A 16,395-nucleotide genomic window follows, 5' to 3' on the forward strand; every position below is an offset into this window, starting at 1 on the left:
CAGCCCAGAAGTCTGTTTTCTTGTTATGCACTTTATCGTGATCATTATTTCTCTTCTAGTGTTAAGATTGCAAGGGATTCATCGCCAAACTTTTCTTATGAAACATGCTTACTTACAGATGCGGTTTGAATTAATTGTGTCATCTTAAGCCTCTTTCCAAGTAACATGATTATAAATAGAAAGCTTGTGATTATGAAATTCCAGTTGTTTATGGCTCCACATTGGTATTAGACCTGTCTTCCCTAGTTCCTGGAGACTGTAGATAGTGTGAGAATATGTATTTAAGGGTTCTTATCACTGACTCCCTGAAATTCAAGAAATCAGATTATTCTTGGAGAGATTATTTTATTCACTGAATCTTTAAGAGGATTTCCAGAGAAAACTATTTTTCCAGTGTCATCTTTATAATCTTTTTGATGATTTTTTTTTAAACTGACATCTTATCATCACGGTGGTCTCTGCAGTGCCTTTCTCAGTTGAGAGTTATTCTTTCTTGCCTCTTCCATTTTTCTATTTGCAACAAGGAAAATAAAACACAGAAAACCCCTGCCTCTTAATGGGCTGTCCCTCTGCATACATCAGAGATTTCAGCTGTTTGAGTGCAGGAACATCAGATGATGGCATGAGAGTAACTGCCAGGGAGGCTGAGCTCGTGGCCAGCAGGGCTGGGGGAGGAGAGTAGGAACAGAGGAGCTCGGCTCCTGCCTTGCCAGCAGGCTGCGACAAGACTCCTGGGATACAGGAGTGGGGCATTAGTTGCTCCGCACGGCACAGTCCTTGGCAGCCTGCTACTTTGTCTGTAGCTGCCACCGTGTTCTGAGCCACCGAACACAGTTAAGGCTGTGTGTCACATGGTCGCTGGAAAGGAATGAATATTGAAATGTAATGGACAGAAATGTCTGCTCTTTGCGGGGTCTCTCTATTTTATTATTACTTCGTTAAACCCATCACAGAATGCCAATAACCTAGTGGGAAGTAGCATGCATTAGCTTATGGATTTTTTTTTTTACCAAAAGTCTATCAAATTGCTGACATTTATCATTTTGACAAATGGGGATGTGTATAATTAACTGGATTAATAGCTGATTTAGTAGGCGTGTCCCAGGGGAGCTGATTAATAAATTGCTATCTTCCTGGAGAAAGGCTCTCGGGATTTTCTCCTAATCCTTAGTCAACATTAGGCCTCGCCTGGGTGGAACTCCATAGCGCTGCTTTAAGCCATGAAAGATGGCTACCTAGCAAATGGCAGATAGTGCAGGAATCAGGAACACCCTGACCTGTAAGTCTGTACCCCAAAGCTGAGAAGCAGAAGTGCTACAGAAACTGCGTAAGCAGCCTCTCCCAGCTTCGGTTGCGAAAGACTCAGGAAAAAGAGATGGGGCTTAGCCACAGCAGATTGGAAGGAAATGCACGCTTGCCTTCGCTGTCTATGGCAGGATAATGTAGCTGATAAGAAAGCTGTTGTGACCTTTGGCTTTCTGTATTACAAATAGTACACATGGTAACACAAATGAGTGTTCCGTACCACTCTTGACCAGCCACATCCAGTGGAGAACTGCCTCCGAACCACTGGGGGGGGGGGCAGAAAACGGAAGTGTTTGTCTCAGGAAGTCTCTTTTTGCCTTATCTCTTCCCTCGTCACTTTTTCTCTCACACCTACCATCTTGCCTTCCCCAAAACTGAATTGGTTGTGACTAATGCATTTAGGCTGTTTCAATGTGCCCCACTGGCAGAGTGCACCCCTTACCAGTCACCTGCTCCTCATCCTCAATGGAGGCTGGCTCAGTCCTGACGGAGTTTATTTATTGATTATAATTGCCCAGGCTGAGGGGATACTGTCACGGTCTGACGGCTGGGATGACTTTCACTGCTGGAGCAGGTCTCATAACATAGGTAACACAGTCCCCAAAATTAAACTGTTCCATTGTTTTGGGTAGCTTTAGGTAGGGCAAGCTTTCATCTCCTCCTTGTTTGAATCTTCTTATCAGTGTTCAGAACCTGTTGCCATTCACGTAGAAACTTTCAGTAGAACAGGTGTAGAAAAGTGATGCTGGTCTTCTCATTCCTCTGGCTTTGTAGATACAGACACAGAGGAACAGAGACGTGAGCAGAGAGCTAGCTTCAGGAGGCCTGAAATCCCACAAGATAGATGGCAATATTAAATTGAAAGTATAGGCTTGGTTTGAGTCAATCTTTGTTTGCAGTATGCACATGTACAGATAGTGACCCACATGAAAGGAGCCCCGGCGGGCCACTAAGTCGATGAGGATTCTACTCAGGGCAGCTCACACAGAACGTGATCATGTACTATAGAGCTAGGTGCTCTGCTTGGTTTAGCGCAAGTCTGCTGGTGCAGTGGGAGTTATACTGGGGCTTGCCACAGTTCTGTAAGAGTGACCTGGAAAATAGTACAGTGGCTGCATCTTCTGGAATATCCTTTCTTTCTTGTAGTAAGAACTTCACCGAGCTATAAATTTGCATGTCATACAAGCCATCCATTTAGAGGCTGCAGTGTAATGGATTTTAGTACACAGCAGCGCAAGCATCATTTGTAGAGCGTTTTCATCACCCCTTCACCAGCTTCTCTACCTCCTCTTCCCCAGCTCTAAGCAGTCACTCTTTCTCTATGCATCCGGCTTTCTTTAGTTGACCATTTTTTGGGCATTTCTCATCAATGGGATCCCATCATACATAGAGTCACTGGCTTCTTTCCCTTACCATGTGTTCCAAGTACATCCATGTTAAACCTATGTCAATGTGAGAACCCACTCTGTATGTGACTAATCCTCTGTATCTGTTTACTATTTTTTTTTTTTTGTTCACCAGTTGATGGACATGTGGGTTACTTCTGGGTTTGCTTCTCTTCGTGCCTACTTAGGCGTAGAACTGTTGGATGGGGTGATAGTTCAGCGGTTAGCATGTCCGGAGAGTTTCTAGACCATTGGGAATTGGATGATCACCTCGCACTCTTGGCAGAGGTTCCTATTTCTTCTCATCCTGCCAGCACATATCACTCTTAGCAGGACACTATGAAGCAGTATCTCACTCTGGCTTACACTTGCATTTCTTTGATGATGACATTGACCATTTGTGAACTTACTGGCCCTTTAATAAGTTCTTCTGGAGAAATGCCTATTCATTCATACATTTCACTCATTTGGGATTTGGACATCTGATTGGTTTTAAGGAGTTTTTATATATTCTAGCTGCAATTCCTTTACCGGGTGGTTTGCACCCATTTCTCTTCTTCTTTGGTATGTCATTCTTCTTATCGTGGTGCTTTTAATATGCACATCTCTTTTAAAAATAATGTATTTATTTGTATTTTATATACACTGGTGTTTTTCCTGCATGTGTGTCTGTGTGAGGGTGTTGGATCCCCTGGAACGGGAGTTACAGACAGTTGTGAGCTGCCATGTGTGTGCTGGGAATTGAACCTGGGTCCTCTGGAAGAGCAACCACTGCTCTTAACAGCTGAGCCATATCTCCAGCCCATATCTTATTAGTTTATATTTTATTGATTGCATACTTGACATCATATCAGTGGCTTCCCTGGCTAGATCCAAGCTCATGGAAAGTTACCTGTGTTTTCTTTGTAGTAGTTTCTGGAGGTTTTGCCACTAACAGGCATCATTTCAGCTAACTTTAGTATGGTGTGAGGTCGGAATTAGCTTTCATCTTGTGTATGTGGCTACTACTTCCTGTCCCAGCACTGTGTGCTAAAGCGGCCATTCTTTCTCCATAGTCTTGGCACCTCTGTTTAAAGGCAATTGACCATGTAAATAAATGAATGTAAACATATCAAGTTTACTTGCATGAGTGGTAAATTTTACCCCATTTAATCAGTCTGTCTGTTTGCCTTCCTGGTAATGCCACACTATCTCAATCACCTTGTTTCCCTCAGAATATTTTTTAACTCATTTGTTTTGTTTTGTTTTTTTTTTTTTTTTTTTTTTTGGGACAGGGTTTCTCGGTCCTGGACTTACTTCTTGTAGACCAGGCTAGCCTCGGACTCACAGAGATCTGCCTGCTTCTGCCTCCCAGAGTGCTGGGATTGCAGCAGGCATGTGCCACCGCACCCAGCTGTTCTAGCTGTTTTGACAATGCAAAATAAAATGCCACTTCAGACTGCTCGGTTTTTAGGTCACGCTTTTCACTCACATCCAGTAATAGAAAATGAATATTGATTTTATTTGAATGTGCAGGTGATACCAGGGGTGAAACCGAGACCCTTGAACGTGCTGTAACAAGTACTCTACCATGCACTGCATCTGCAGCACTGAAATACTGTGCAGCATTGGCAGGATTTCATATTTAGAAATAAATAAATAAAGCCTGACCTGAAGTTGTTGGTCCTGGGTGTCTAAATCTTGCCTGTTGTTCTGAGCTTGGGCAGTGGAGTAGAGAAGCCAACAGCTCTGCAGTTAGAACTTGCATCTGAATACATCTGAATGCAGGAGCTGGGGAGGGGGTCTGACCTGAAAGCTAATAAACAGTAGAACAGTGTCTCTGCAGTTAGCTCAGCCCAGGGAAGCCTGGTCCTCCCACTCTGTGTGACTGACAGAGAGACCAGGAGTCAGGAGGGAGGACGGCAACCCATGGTTGTGTGTCCTCTTCTGATACTTTTAGATTTATTTTAGGAATAAGAAAATAACAATGTAGCTGAGTGCATTGGCAAAGGAAAGGCAGCCTTTCCTCAACTTGAAGACTGGCAGGGAAAGAATAGTTGTATCTTAATGTAATATAAATAATGTGCTGATTCTGCAGCAGAGGAAAGCAACGCTTGGAAATTATGATATATCCAAAAGTATGTAAATGTAGATCTGAGGGTGGCTCCTGTTCTACTCACAACTGAATGTTAAAACCAAACAGAATTTGCACCTCAATCTGCTAAAATAATCGAGAAGTTCTGGTCTTAGGCAACAGCTAGATATTCACTAGAACATGAATAAACTCTTCATTGTTTGCCCCATTGCTCTCCTCTCCTCCCGCTGTCACACGCTCCATCCTGCTGTCTTGTGTAAAGTGTTCAGGGGCTACAGAGGCAATGCATTATTGAGACTACTTGTTGCCTGCCGGCCATCATGGCAGGGCACCCTTTTCATCCTGGCACTCAGGGAGGGAGACACAGGTACATCTCTGTGAGTTCGAGGCCAGCCTGGTCTACAGAGTGAGTTCCAGGATAGCTAGACTGTTATACAGAGAAGCCCTGTCTCAAAATATGAGAGAGAGAGAGAGAGAGAGAGAGAGAGAGAGAGAGAGAGAGAGAGAGAGAGAGAGAGAGAGAGAGAGAGAGAGAACGCGAGCACTAGAGGACCCAAGTCTCTCTTGTGTCTCAAACTTCCTGGAACTCCAGCTCTGGAGATCCTAATACTTCTTCCAGCCTCACTGGTACACACACACACACACACACACACACACACACACACACACACACACACACATTTTTAAAACAATGCTAAATATTAGGTACAGAAGAGATTTGTTAAAGGATGGGAAATGCAACAGAGAGGAAAGCAAGGTGGAAGGGCTGGCCAGTGACAGGATGTGGGAGCTGATGAATCAGGTAAGGCTGAGGGGCTGAGGGCGTCTTCCCTGTAGTTGCCTCCATTTCTGAGAATCATTCTCCTTTCCATAGTGGGGTGACAATAGAATGATAAAAATCCGCGTGTTGGGTCCTGACGCTCACACTCCACCACCACAGCTTCCTTTCCATCAGAAAATGTCAGAGTTGAGTCACAGCTTACCTTGCCAAAAAAGCATGAGTGTTCTTTTCATATAAATAATGAGTTTTTAAAATCTCAAATATAGGTTAACTCTACTACAGTAAGAAACAGAGTTATCTGTCACAAACTAGAAAGACTTTGATGAGTCTTTCTTGTAAATTGATTTATATTTGATCAAATACTAACATGGCTGTCATTTCAGAGGAAAGAGATTTGTATATATTCAGGGCTGTCAGTACTTTGCTGGTTTAGAAGTTCAGGCTGTGGCCTCTTTAGAAAGGAATGTAAACCTCAGGGCCTGGTAACCCGGCCAGCGTTTGTTACAGTAAGCTGGCAAGTGTCCTTCCCAGCCCGTCCACATGCGTTCCCTGCCCCCAACAGCCTTTCTTTCTTTTTGGTTACAGGCCAAGAAAGAAGAGAGAAACTTAGCATAACAACGCTCGAACGGAACACGTTACAGAACTTAGAAATCCTTTTTTTGGACAACCTGTTCTCCAAGGTATTATTGTAGGAAGAAGGGAGCGCATAGTTAGTGTCTTCAGATGGCAGTGGGACAGCACAGAGGTTTGATTGTCTGATCTAGTGCAGACTAGGACTGTGTGAATGAAGGGGGTGGGGGGTGGGGGGGACAAAGGGGGGCTGTGTCATCTTCCTGCTGCAGCCTCACTAAATGTGTCACCAAGAGAACACCATCTTACCCTGGGAGATCAGGAGCCTGGTCAGCAAGTGCGTGGGAAAAGAGGGAGGGAAGAGGGCCCTGTGTTCAGACTGAAAATAGCATTCATTCCTTTACAATAAAAGAGATGAGTGGTTCTAATTGAAGGTCAAATAAAGTACATGTCCTGTATGTGTCATAAGGGGGTCCTGCACCATTATGCTTTGCACTAAGACTTAACAAGTAAGGAAAAATTCTAAGAAATCTCTGTTCTTTTCTGAAAAAATGCACACTAAGTATGCCTTTCATTGGTTCGTGCAAAACTCTTTATAAATGTCTTGTTTTGGAAGGTGATGGCCTTGAGACCCAAGGCGAGTGGGCCAGCCTCTCCCTGCATATCCAAAGGGCTAGCTCCAGGCTCTTCCTTTATGAATGAGCTCCACTGGCAGCGACTTAGCGGAAGCCTTGGAGTCATTCTCACGTCGTCACTCGTGACTCAGCCCCTGGTATCTTAACACAAACTGCCATGTCCTTTCTGTGAAGTTCCTCCTATGCTCTTTAGTTTGTAGCAAGAAGCTATCTTCACTAAGCCCTGAGATTTTTTTTTTTTTTATGTTATGAAGCACTTCCTTTTATCTTACAAAAAAATGCCTGTGTACTCATATCTACAGCAATGAAACAATATACAACCAGACCGAAAATCTACTTGTCAACTTTCTCTGATCAGAAGATAATATATGGTTGGCATTAGTCTGCCCTCGGTGTTCTGGAAAGCAGCTTCAGATTGGCAAGGGGAGAGCCGGGTTCTGTCCTCACCCTCCCTGGCTGGTCTCCACTGAAGGGCTGGGGGGGGGGGTGCAGGCTGTACAGTAGAGGAGAATTCTGTGACACTATTCATTCTCTTCCCTGACAGAGACGACATTGTTTGCTCACTGTAATAGTCTTGGCAGGAATGGCTGCTGTGCATACAGAATGGGAAAATAGCAGAGCAGTGGGAAACCGCAGAATCCTGAGAAACACATCAGCTTAGGGATTTTTTAAAAATACATTTTAATAGCTTCTCATTACCAAGATGCAAGTTATAATTTGGGGAAAACGTTTTCCTCGGTTGCTTTCTTCGCACTGCATTATGCATGCATTACATAAAAGGTCCTTATGAGAGCGGGGTGCCCATCTGAGTACTGGAGCATCAAGAATTTCAGTGCTAGAAATTCAGAAAGACTTCCTGTGAGTACCAGGCAGCCTCTTGTGCTGCTTCTTGTACATTTGCACTCGTATCATTGCCAGTGATGCTAACTCGGAGCTCGTGGAAACAATTATGTGCTACCTAAGTAAGAGAAAAAGCATATTTGTGCTATGCAGAGAGTAATTAGTGCACAGCAAGGGGCACAGAGAGAGCACCACCCACAGTGCTCAAAGCCATAAAGACACCAACTTCAGAAGGAGTCTCTGCAATCTGGACTAGAGACTGCAGGGGCAAAATTATAAACCTGAGCCGAGGCTAGGCCCAAGTTTAAAGCTTGACCTCAAGTGTGCAAGTAGATTCTCCATCACTCCCCAGCCTTGCCTTATAGATGGACGAATAACCCCTTTGAATATTTCCCAACTACTGCATTTTGTAAATTACCAGATTTCTAAATGTACAGTTCTAATAGTCGTGTCGCTGAGCTATTGTGCACACTCTCGTGCTTTCGAGATCACCTATGTGTACAGATTCATCTTAAATAGCTACGGCCTATCTTTTACTTGACCACTGGTAACAGGATTCATGCAAATCATTTGTTTTGCTGTGTTTAAGCTTCCACTTTTTTTGTTGATAATCTTTTTAGAGGTATATTTGTATTTCTTTTTTTCTATATCATATATTTTTCTTTTTTTTTTATTTTTGTAGTTATACCGTACAGAAGGAAGGCAGGCCTGAAGCTCGGCAGTAGCATATGTGCCTCATGTGCAGGGGGACCTTTGTTCGATTCTGACAATTACAAACCACAATAATAAATCTAATGACGATGAATGCGCTTAGACAGAAAATAGAGGAGTCATTAACATGACAGTGCTTGGGACCCAATAACAAAGAAACCAATAAAAATAACTAAGGTCTTCAGCCTTCTTCTTCCCCTTTTTTGTTGCCAGTCGATGTGTTTTAGTTTGTCGGCTTTTAATGTAAATGTTGTTGTTTTTAACAATTGAGTAAAGGAATGCTGATGGCATGTGGTAGAATATGCCGTGCACGAGGAGGGCATCTTAGAGGGGCTGGGCCAGCCACGCCTGCCTTTGTCAGGAGGTCTGTGGAGGTGCTACTTGGGTGGCAAAGATGTCTACAGCGGCCCATCATGAATGACTCTGGCATACGTGGCTTCAAAGAGAAATCCAGTTTGGTTCTCTTGACTCTGCAGCTGCAGACACTGGACTCCAGGTCATTGCCACCTGGCTTCCCAGACCTGTGAGCACAACTCATCAGAAAGGGACAGGGGTAGGAACTAACAGGCTGCTAGGTTCCTGGAGGAAACCATACTAACTGGTGAGCTACGGGTGTCCTGAAGGGATGAGAGTAAGGGTCTTGTGTGACCGTTGGTAAAGTCATCCTTATCCACTGGAAAGAAAAATGATTAGGAAAGGAAGCTACGACAAGGTCTGGATGGAGTTTTCCTGTTTGATGGACACATCATGGCTCCCGGGAAGGGAGGGGGTAGCATGGCTACCACATTATGATTATTAGGATACACGTTACTAAAGATGAAACAAAAGTTCAGAGAGGGTAAGCTCGTGAGTGGCCAGAGCAGAGACAGCATGGGCATGCAGCAACAGCTATGGGATCTGTGCTTAGGGCGCCATGTACCCTACCACCACAGGGGCCACCTGGACCATACCAGAGCCTGCTAAGCAGGATCTATAAACATACAGCCACCTCTACAGAGGTGCACACAGCATGTAACTGCATCATGTTGGCAAACACACTACCTTTGTCTGTGCAGAAAATGAATCTATAAGTTCCTACTGTCTAAAGCGGGCAAGTGATGATGATCATTAGAAGACAGAACTCCAGCCATTTCCTCCATGGCTCTCATGGTGTACCATAGCGCAGGTGCCTGCCCGGGATTCCCAGCAGGCCCGGGTCCCTCTCACTGCTGGGGGATCGTCCCCCTTGCAACAGCCTGACTTGCCACCTTCAAGAACACCCTAAGCTGAGACTGGTGTGTCAGGAGGTGAGCATCTGTCCATTTCTGATAGGCCTACCCCCGACCTAATTGCTGGGGTCTCATCTTAACCCAGACCCTCCCAAGGTACGTCCCAATGAGTCTCAGCGGGTGTAGTTTCCCAACCGTGGACCTGAAAGAGAAGAGAACGTGGTTTTTAATGTACAATCAGACACATTTTACAGATATGCATTAGAAAGGATTAAGTTGATGCACCTGTCATAAGACTTGTCAGAATTTTCTTGTGACTCTCTAAAGGGAGGGACAGACTGTAGTTTCCTAAAGCATGCATCTTCTCTGGTGGGGACAAGGGTTTAGCTGCGTCTCTTGGATGGTGCCGTCTCCAGCACAGAAGAGAGACTCTAAGGCATGGAGGCAACCATATGCTAACAAAAAAAATCATAAACTCCTTTTGGGACCCCCGCCTTCCAGCCAGACTTTGAAGTGATCACTACTGAGACTTGGGGTTGCTCATCTGTGAAATACACTAGCTAAAGCTGGATTAGCTCTTGAGATCTTTATAAAACGAGGGCTGTGGACAGCCTGCCGCAGCCTGCCGTAGTCCACAAGGAGCGCTCTCTCGCTCTCTCTCTCTCTCTCTCTCTCTCTCTCTCTCTCTCTCTCTCTCTCTCTCTCTCTCTCACACACACACACACACACACACACACACACACATACACACACACACGAGGGAACTGAGGTACAGCACACAAAAGGAGGGGGCTGTTAACATAAGGAGGAATCCTACAAATTCTTCATGCTGCATGTGATAGAACCAAACATTTTTGTGCTTTTTAATGAGCAGTTTGAAAAGGGAACTGTGTCCATTGTTTCATGATTAATGATGTTCTAAGCTCAAGCAACCAAACATTCCCAGGAGAAACAACTGTTCCCAGTTTTGAGGCCAAGGTTTTTCCATGGTCTTTTATGTAGCGGTCTGGGCTCTGCCGCAAGACGATGTGGAACCTCAGTAGATGTGAGGCCTGTGAGCTGTGCGCTCACCATCCCTGTTCCTGAACCATGCCGGCCTTGCACGTGTGTACGTGATGCCTGAGCTCTGAGCGACCCTCCAGGACCTGACAGGCTATGTGACTGAAAGCGCCAGTCCCTGGTGCATGCCAGTTAACTGCTGTCAGTGGCAAAGCACGGCAGCCTCACTTTTCCACCTGCCCATTCCCTTCCCCCTTATGTAACTTCTGGGTTTTTTTGTTTTGTTTTGTTTTGTTTTGTTTTACTTTTTTTTTCTCCGTTATTAATTTATTCTTGTTACATCTCAATGGTTATCCCATCCCTTGTATCCTCCCATTCTTCCCTCCCTCCCATTTTCCCCTTATTCCCCTCCCCTATGACTGTTCCTGAGGGGGATTACCTCCCCCTGTATATGCTTATAGGGTATCAAGTCTCTTCTTGGTAACCTGCTGTCCTTCCTCTGAGTGCCACCAGGTCTCCCCCTCCAGGGGACATGGTCAAAGGTGAGGCACCAGAGTATGTGAGAAAGTAATATCCCACTTTCCACTCTACTGTGGAGAGTGTTCTGTCCATTGTCTAGATCTGGGTAGGGGTTTAAGGCCCGGGGTCATGAGTGCTTCCCAGCAGCTGCGCCACAAAAAAAACAGTGGGATTCGCCATGTCCCAGGAGCTGTACACGTTTCATCATGCTAATGTTTAAACTCAATTTCTGGTTTTATAGTATTGATCAATGAAATGATGAGCTAAATGTTTAAGAAATGATGTTTGAAAAGTGTTTTGGAATATAGTACCAGAGAAAGTCAGGGGAGCAAGCACAGTTAATGCTTAGGATTTTTTTGCATGTAAACATTCAAAATTCCAATCTCAGTTTTCTGTAGTTTTCAATATTAGTAAATGTGGTTTCTTTATACGTATAATGTACAGCAGATTGTTGGCAGTAAACATTAAGAAACATTGCTGTTGCCATATTACTAGCTATAGCCATGTGCTCAGAATTTGTACATACTTGTCATGAAGTTGGGAAGTGTGTGCCTGCGTGTGTGTGTGTGTGTGTGTGTGTGTGTGTGTGTGTGTGAAATAAAATACAATATGTACAAATTTCAGGTAAGTCCTTAACTAAACCCTTGGCCATCATATCATTTATAATTGCTGGCCTTGGGCCTTGCTTAAGACACAGCCTTTTACTAATCACTCATAGATCAGGGAAGGATTCACAAGGCCATATTCTGGAAAGGTCTGAGAATCACCGAAGGAAGACCCCAGACGGAAATAGTATATAAAAACAAAGAGCTATTATTTTGCAGAAACAGCCTGCATGCAGGGGTGGACCAGCCATACAAAATGGCAGTGACCCCAGACAAAGGCATGCAGACCTTTTATAGGAAACTAGGGGAATTCCAAGGGAATGAACTATTCTCTAACTTGATTGGGGGATGTAAAATGTGGTTACATGAGGAGTAAGCTGATTGGCTGGGGCTGGATGGCCAGTCACCCAAGTAACATCCCAGGGGCATTAAGCCATATATGGCCACATTAGCAGCTGATTGGCTCAGATTTACTCAGTGTGATCTTTTCTGGGGCTAAGAACATCCTGATGACTTAAACTGGGATTGCCTGATGCCTGTGAAGGCTGGCAGGTGTCCTTGTAAATGTCTGATCCTCTCGATCCCGCCCTGCTGACTGGTGAATTCTCAGGGAGAGACAACCACTGTCTTCCATAGGGTTCCCACAGGTGAGCCCACCAGGCTCCACTGGATAGTTCAAAGCCAGTGATCACACAAATGGCCCTGATTAAACTCAGCAGATCACAAGATAAAACACAAAAACATAGCTAAGCAGTGGTGGCTTTACTCCCGGTACTTGGGAGGCAGAGGCAGGCGCGTCTTTGAATTCAAGGCCAGTCTGGTTTACAGAGTGAGTTCCAGGACAGCCAGGAGTACACAGAGAAACCTTATCATGAAAAACAAACAAAACATACACACACAAATTTGGTTGTGAAAAAGAGGCTTGTAAAGAGCATTGATATGGATAGAGAGAGCTAGGAAAGTGTGGGAGGAAAAAGGAACCAGAATGTGTTTTATACACATATGAAGTTGTTACAGAAAATCAATGCTCTGTGTGTGTGTGTGTGTGTGTGTGTGTGTGTGTGTGTGTGTGTGTTTGCGCACATGCGAGTGCCAAAAACGTTTTGTCAGGTACTTTATAGTATTATTAATCACAAAAAAATTATATGTTCAGTAGTTTTGTCCAAATTCAAGATACCATAATGTCAGTTATTTATTAGTTATTTGTATGTTTTAGTATCATATGTTAAAAATAGCTTTAAAATTATATACTTAGTTCCCAAACCAAGAACATATAGCATAACAGCATAACTGCCATTTCTTTTCTTTTCTTTTCTTGCTTGTTTGGGTTTTTTTGGGGGGGTTGTTGTTGTTGTTGTTTGGTTTTTGGTTTTGTTTTGTTTTTCTTTGGAGTTTTTGTTTGTTTGTTTTGTTTTGTTTTTTGGTTTTTTGAAACAGGGTTTTCCTGTATAGCCCTGGCTGTCCTGGGCTTTGTAGACCAGGCTGGCCCATCGCCTGGCCATAACTGCCATTTCAAAAATGGTTGGTGGGGCTAGAAAGATGGCTCAGCATTTAAGAACACTTGTTGCTCTTACAGAGAATCCGGGTACAGTTTCCAGTACCACATGGCAGCTCAAAGTCGTCCTTCACTCTAGTTCCAAGAGGGCCAAAGCCTTCCTCTGAGATCCTCAGGCACCAGGCATGCATGTGGTGTACAGATGACGTACATACAGGCAAAACACTCACAACACCAGTAAATCCTTTAAAAATACATTATTTTTTAGGTAGAAAAAAAATCTCAAAATATAGCAGCTAAAGTTTATTTTAAAACAAATTTGACAATAACACATGAAAAAAAACAAAATTTTACATGCCATTTCTTATGTATTATAAAACATTTAAATATCTGCTATGAAGGCTTACAAAGATTTAACCCTGAAAGTCAAAGTAGGCCATACTTTCAATGAAGCCCAGGAAAGCTGTTAAAATAATGTTTATATATGTTGTAATTGGAACCTCGCCATTCTTTTTTTAAATACTTCTTTTTATTTTCTGTATGTGAGTGCCTTGCTTGCATGTGTATCTGTACCGCATGTGCGCTTGTTATTCAGGGAGGCCAACGGACAGCGCCGGTTGCCCTGGAATTGGAGTTACAGATGGTTCTGACCCCTCAGCTAGGTGCTGGGTATTAAACCTGGGTCCAAAAGAGCTGCAAGTGTTCTGAGGCCCTGAGCCATCTCTCTAGCCTCCCAAATCACAGGCGCGCTTGTGTGTGTGTGTGTGTGTGTGTGTGTGTGTGTGTGTGTGTGTGTGTAATCAGGGACTGAACCCAGGACCTCACACAGGCGAGGCAAACACTCTTCCCCTGAGTGGTAGCCGCAAGCTTGAATCTTGTTCTTCTTGTGGTCCGTTGTGTAGCTACCCTATTACTATATGCATGTTGACCTACTAAAGGCGGGTCACCTCATGAACATTGTCATTCATATGAGGCCTGAGCAGTCGCAGAGGAAATCCTGAAGTCTATTAGGACAGTCATTCTATTAGAAGAAAATGTCACGAAGCAGAGCTCACAGCACCGCTACCCCCTCCATGCCAGGTCTCAGAGTTTCTGTCCGAGGGGGTCGCCTCTTGAGATGAGTGCCAGCCTTAAGTGTCTCCGCAGGTCCCTATGCTGTTCTCTTTACATACTGTTTTTGAAATGCCAATCAGAAGACAGTGGCATTTCTTCATTTATCCTTTTTATCATAAAGGGAGATTTCCAAAGAATTTCTACTTTTTATTAAAATATCTTCCTTTTCTTTCCTTTGTGCCTTTGAGCATGGTTAGGATCCTATTTGGCAGGCTTAGCAATTTTGATGTTCTGTTTTTGTCCATTTTTTCCATCACAGTAGATAAAATTTACATCAACTGTTACATTCAAACACTACTAACAATGGTCTGAATTATTTAGTGTGGACTCAATGTCTTCCAAGAAGACTGCTTGGCTCTAATCAATGTTTTGTTTTTCTTTTTTTGGTTGGCTCTTCTTGATGTTAATTTAAAAACCCGCCTGTCATCACAGCACTGTCCTGTCCACTAAGAAATTTGCTTTCCTTATTTAGTTTGCTTCACAATTCAAGTTTTCTTAAAATATAGTAATTTTTCTTTCTTTCTTTCTTTCTTCCTTCTTCTTTTTTTGTTTTTTGTTTTTGTTTTTGTTTTGTTTTGTTTTGTTTGTTTTGTTTCATTTTGTTTTCCAAGATAGGGTTTCTCTGTGTGGAACCCATGCTGTAGACCAGGCTGTCCTCAAACACACAGAGATCTGCCTGACTTTGCCTCCCTAGTGCTGGGATTAAAGGTATACACCACCACCACTTGGAAAAAATTATATTTTTTAAATTACTTATTTACTTTAAGTTTACTTTATATCCTGATCTCACCTCCCCCATCCACCCCTCCTCCCATTCTCCTCAGAAGAGGGAGGCCTTCCATGGATGTCAACCAGCCTTGGCATATCAAGTTGTAGTAGGACTAGGTTCATCTTATGGAGGCTACACAAGGCAGCCCAGTTAGGGAAAAGGGGCCCAAAGGCGGGCAGTGTAGTCAGAGACAGCCCCTGCTCCCATTTTAGGAGTCCCACATGAACACCAGGCTGCACAACTCTTAGACACGTGCAGAGGGCCTGGGTCTGTCCCATGCGTGCTCTCTGGTTGGCAGTTCCGTCCCTGTGAGCTCCATGGCCCCCGGGTAGTTGATTCTGCAGGCGTCTTTGTTGTGTCCTTGGCCCCTCTCGCTCCCGATGAAGTAGCTTTTACACCGCGTTAGCTGGAGTAAAACTACAGTATTTCTTGGAACCATAACTAGTTGATGTTTTCAAACTTTGGAAGACCAGGTCATTTTCACTAGGGAAAAAAAAAAAAGATGTTAAAGTGCTGTGCTTGGCGACCTGGGGACATTTTTAGCCTTTAGATTCCCCGCTTATAGTCCAGCGTCAATCAGAGCAGAGGGCTTGGCATCTCTATATGGGGTGCCAACGCTTCAACATTCTCTGTTGTGATCTCACAATTCACTTGAGAGTAAGATGACTTGGTCTTGTTTGGGAAATGTTTTATATAAACATTGGCAGGAAGATGATCAGAGAGCCGCCATGGGCTTTAAAAAGATAAATTTCCCCCAAGCCAGTGATGGCAAATTATACAATACTGTCATGGTGATGTGTGAAATAGCTCCTATTTCCACCGCTCTGTCCTATCCCTTGCTGCTTAGGTTTTGTTAATCCATAATAAAAACCAGAGACCACATGCAAGGTCCTTCCAAGTGTCACAGTCTTTTGAACTTAACCTTTCTTCTGCCCATAGTGTATTTCTCATAATTAAAACTTGAGCTTACTTCATTAACATGTGCCCTTTCCCCTAATATTAGACGACAGGAGGGTGGTAACTTGTAGGATTGTGCCCTCTGAGTCCCCATCTCTCAAAAAAAAAAAAGGGAAAAAAAAAAGGAGCCAACTGAATGTAACAGGCATCCTGGGTGGGGCCTGGGACAGGAAGCCAATCATGAGAACCTTCGGGTGGTGGCTCACGCCTGCTAGCATCTGAGAGGCAGAAGCTGGAAGACTGCTTCCGGTCCACGGCCAGCCAGGGCCACAGGTAAAGGGTAAGGAAATATGAATTAAATGATAACAGTATACTGATATTATGTATACTTAATGATTATGGCATGCTAATGTAAGATGCTAATGATGGACTAGAAAAGCTAGGGCAGACACATTTTAAACCGACACAGTCAATGGCTTGGAGCCCACT

General features: G+C 43.8%; 1 protein-coding gene across 4 annotated transcripts in view; it reads left to right on the forward strand.

The window, feature by feature from the left end:
* The window catches only part of PAG1 (phosphoprotein membrane anchor with glycosphingolipid microdomains 1), a 155,840-nt gene that overhangs the window by 84,626 nt on the left and 54,819 nt on the right, over window positions 1-16,395 (forward strand). For 2 of the 4 annotated variants that reach the window (XM_084786096.1, XM_084786094.1), the window contains exon 3: window positions 6,131-6,225. The exons of the other annotated variants lie outside the window; for them this stretch is intronic. The gene's annotated coding sequence lies outside the window, so the exon portion shown is untranslated. The remainder of the gene's footprint in view (window positions 1-6,130; window positions 6,226-16,395) is intronic. 4 annotated transcript variants of the gene reach the window in all.

This window comes from Acomys minous, assembly GCF_964271855.1.
Source record: "Acomys minous genome assembly, chromosome: 1".
Lineage (NCBI taxonomy): Eukaryota > Metazoa > Chordata > Mammalia > Rodentia > Muridae > Acomys > Acomys minous.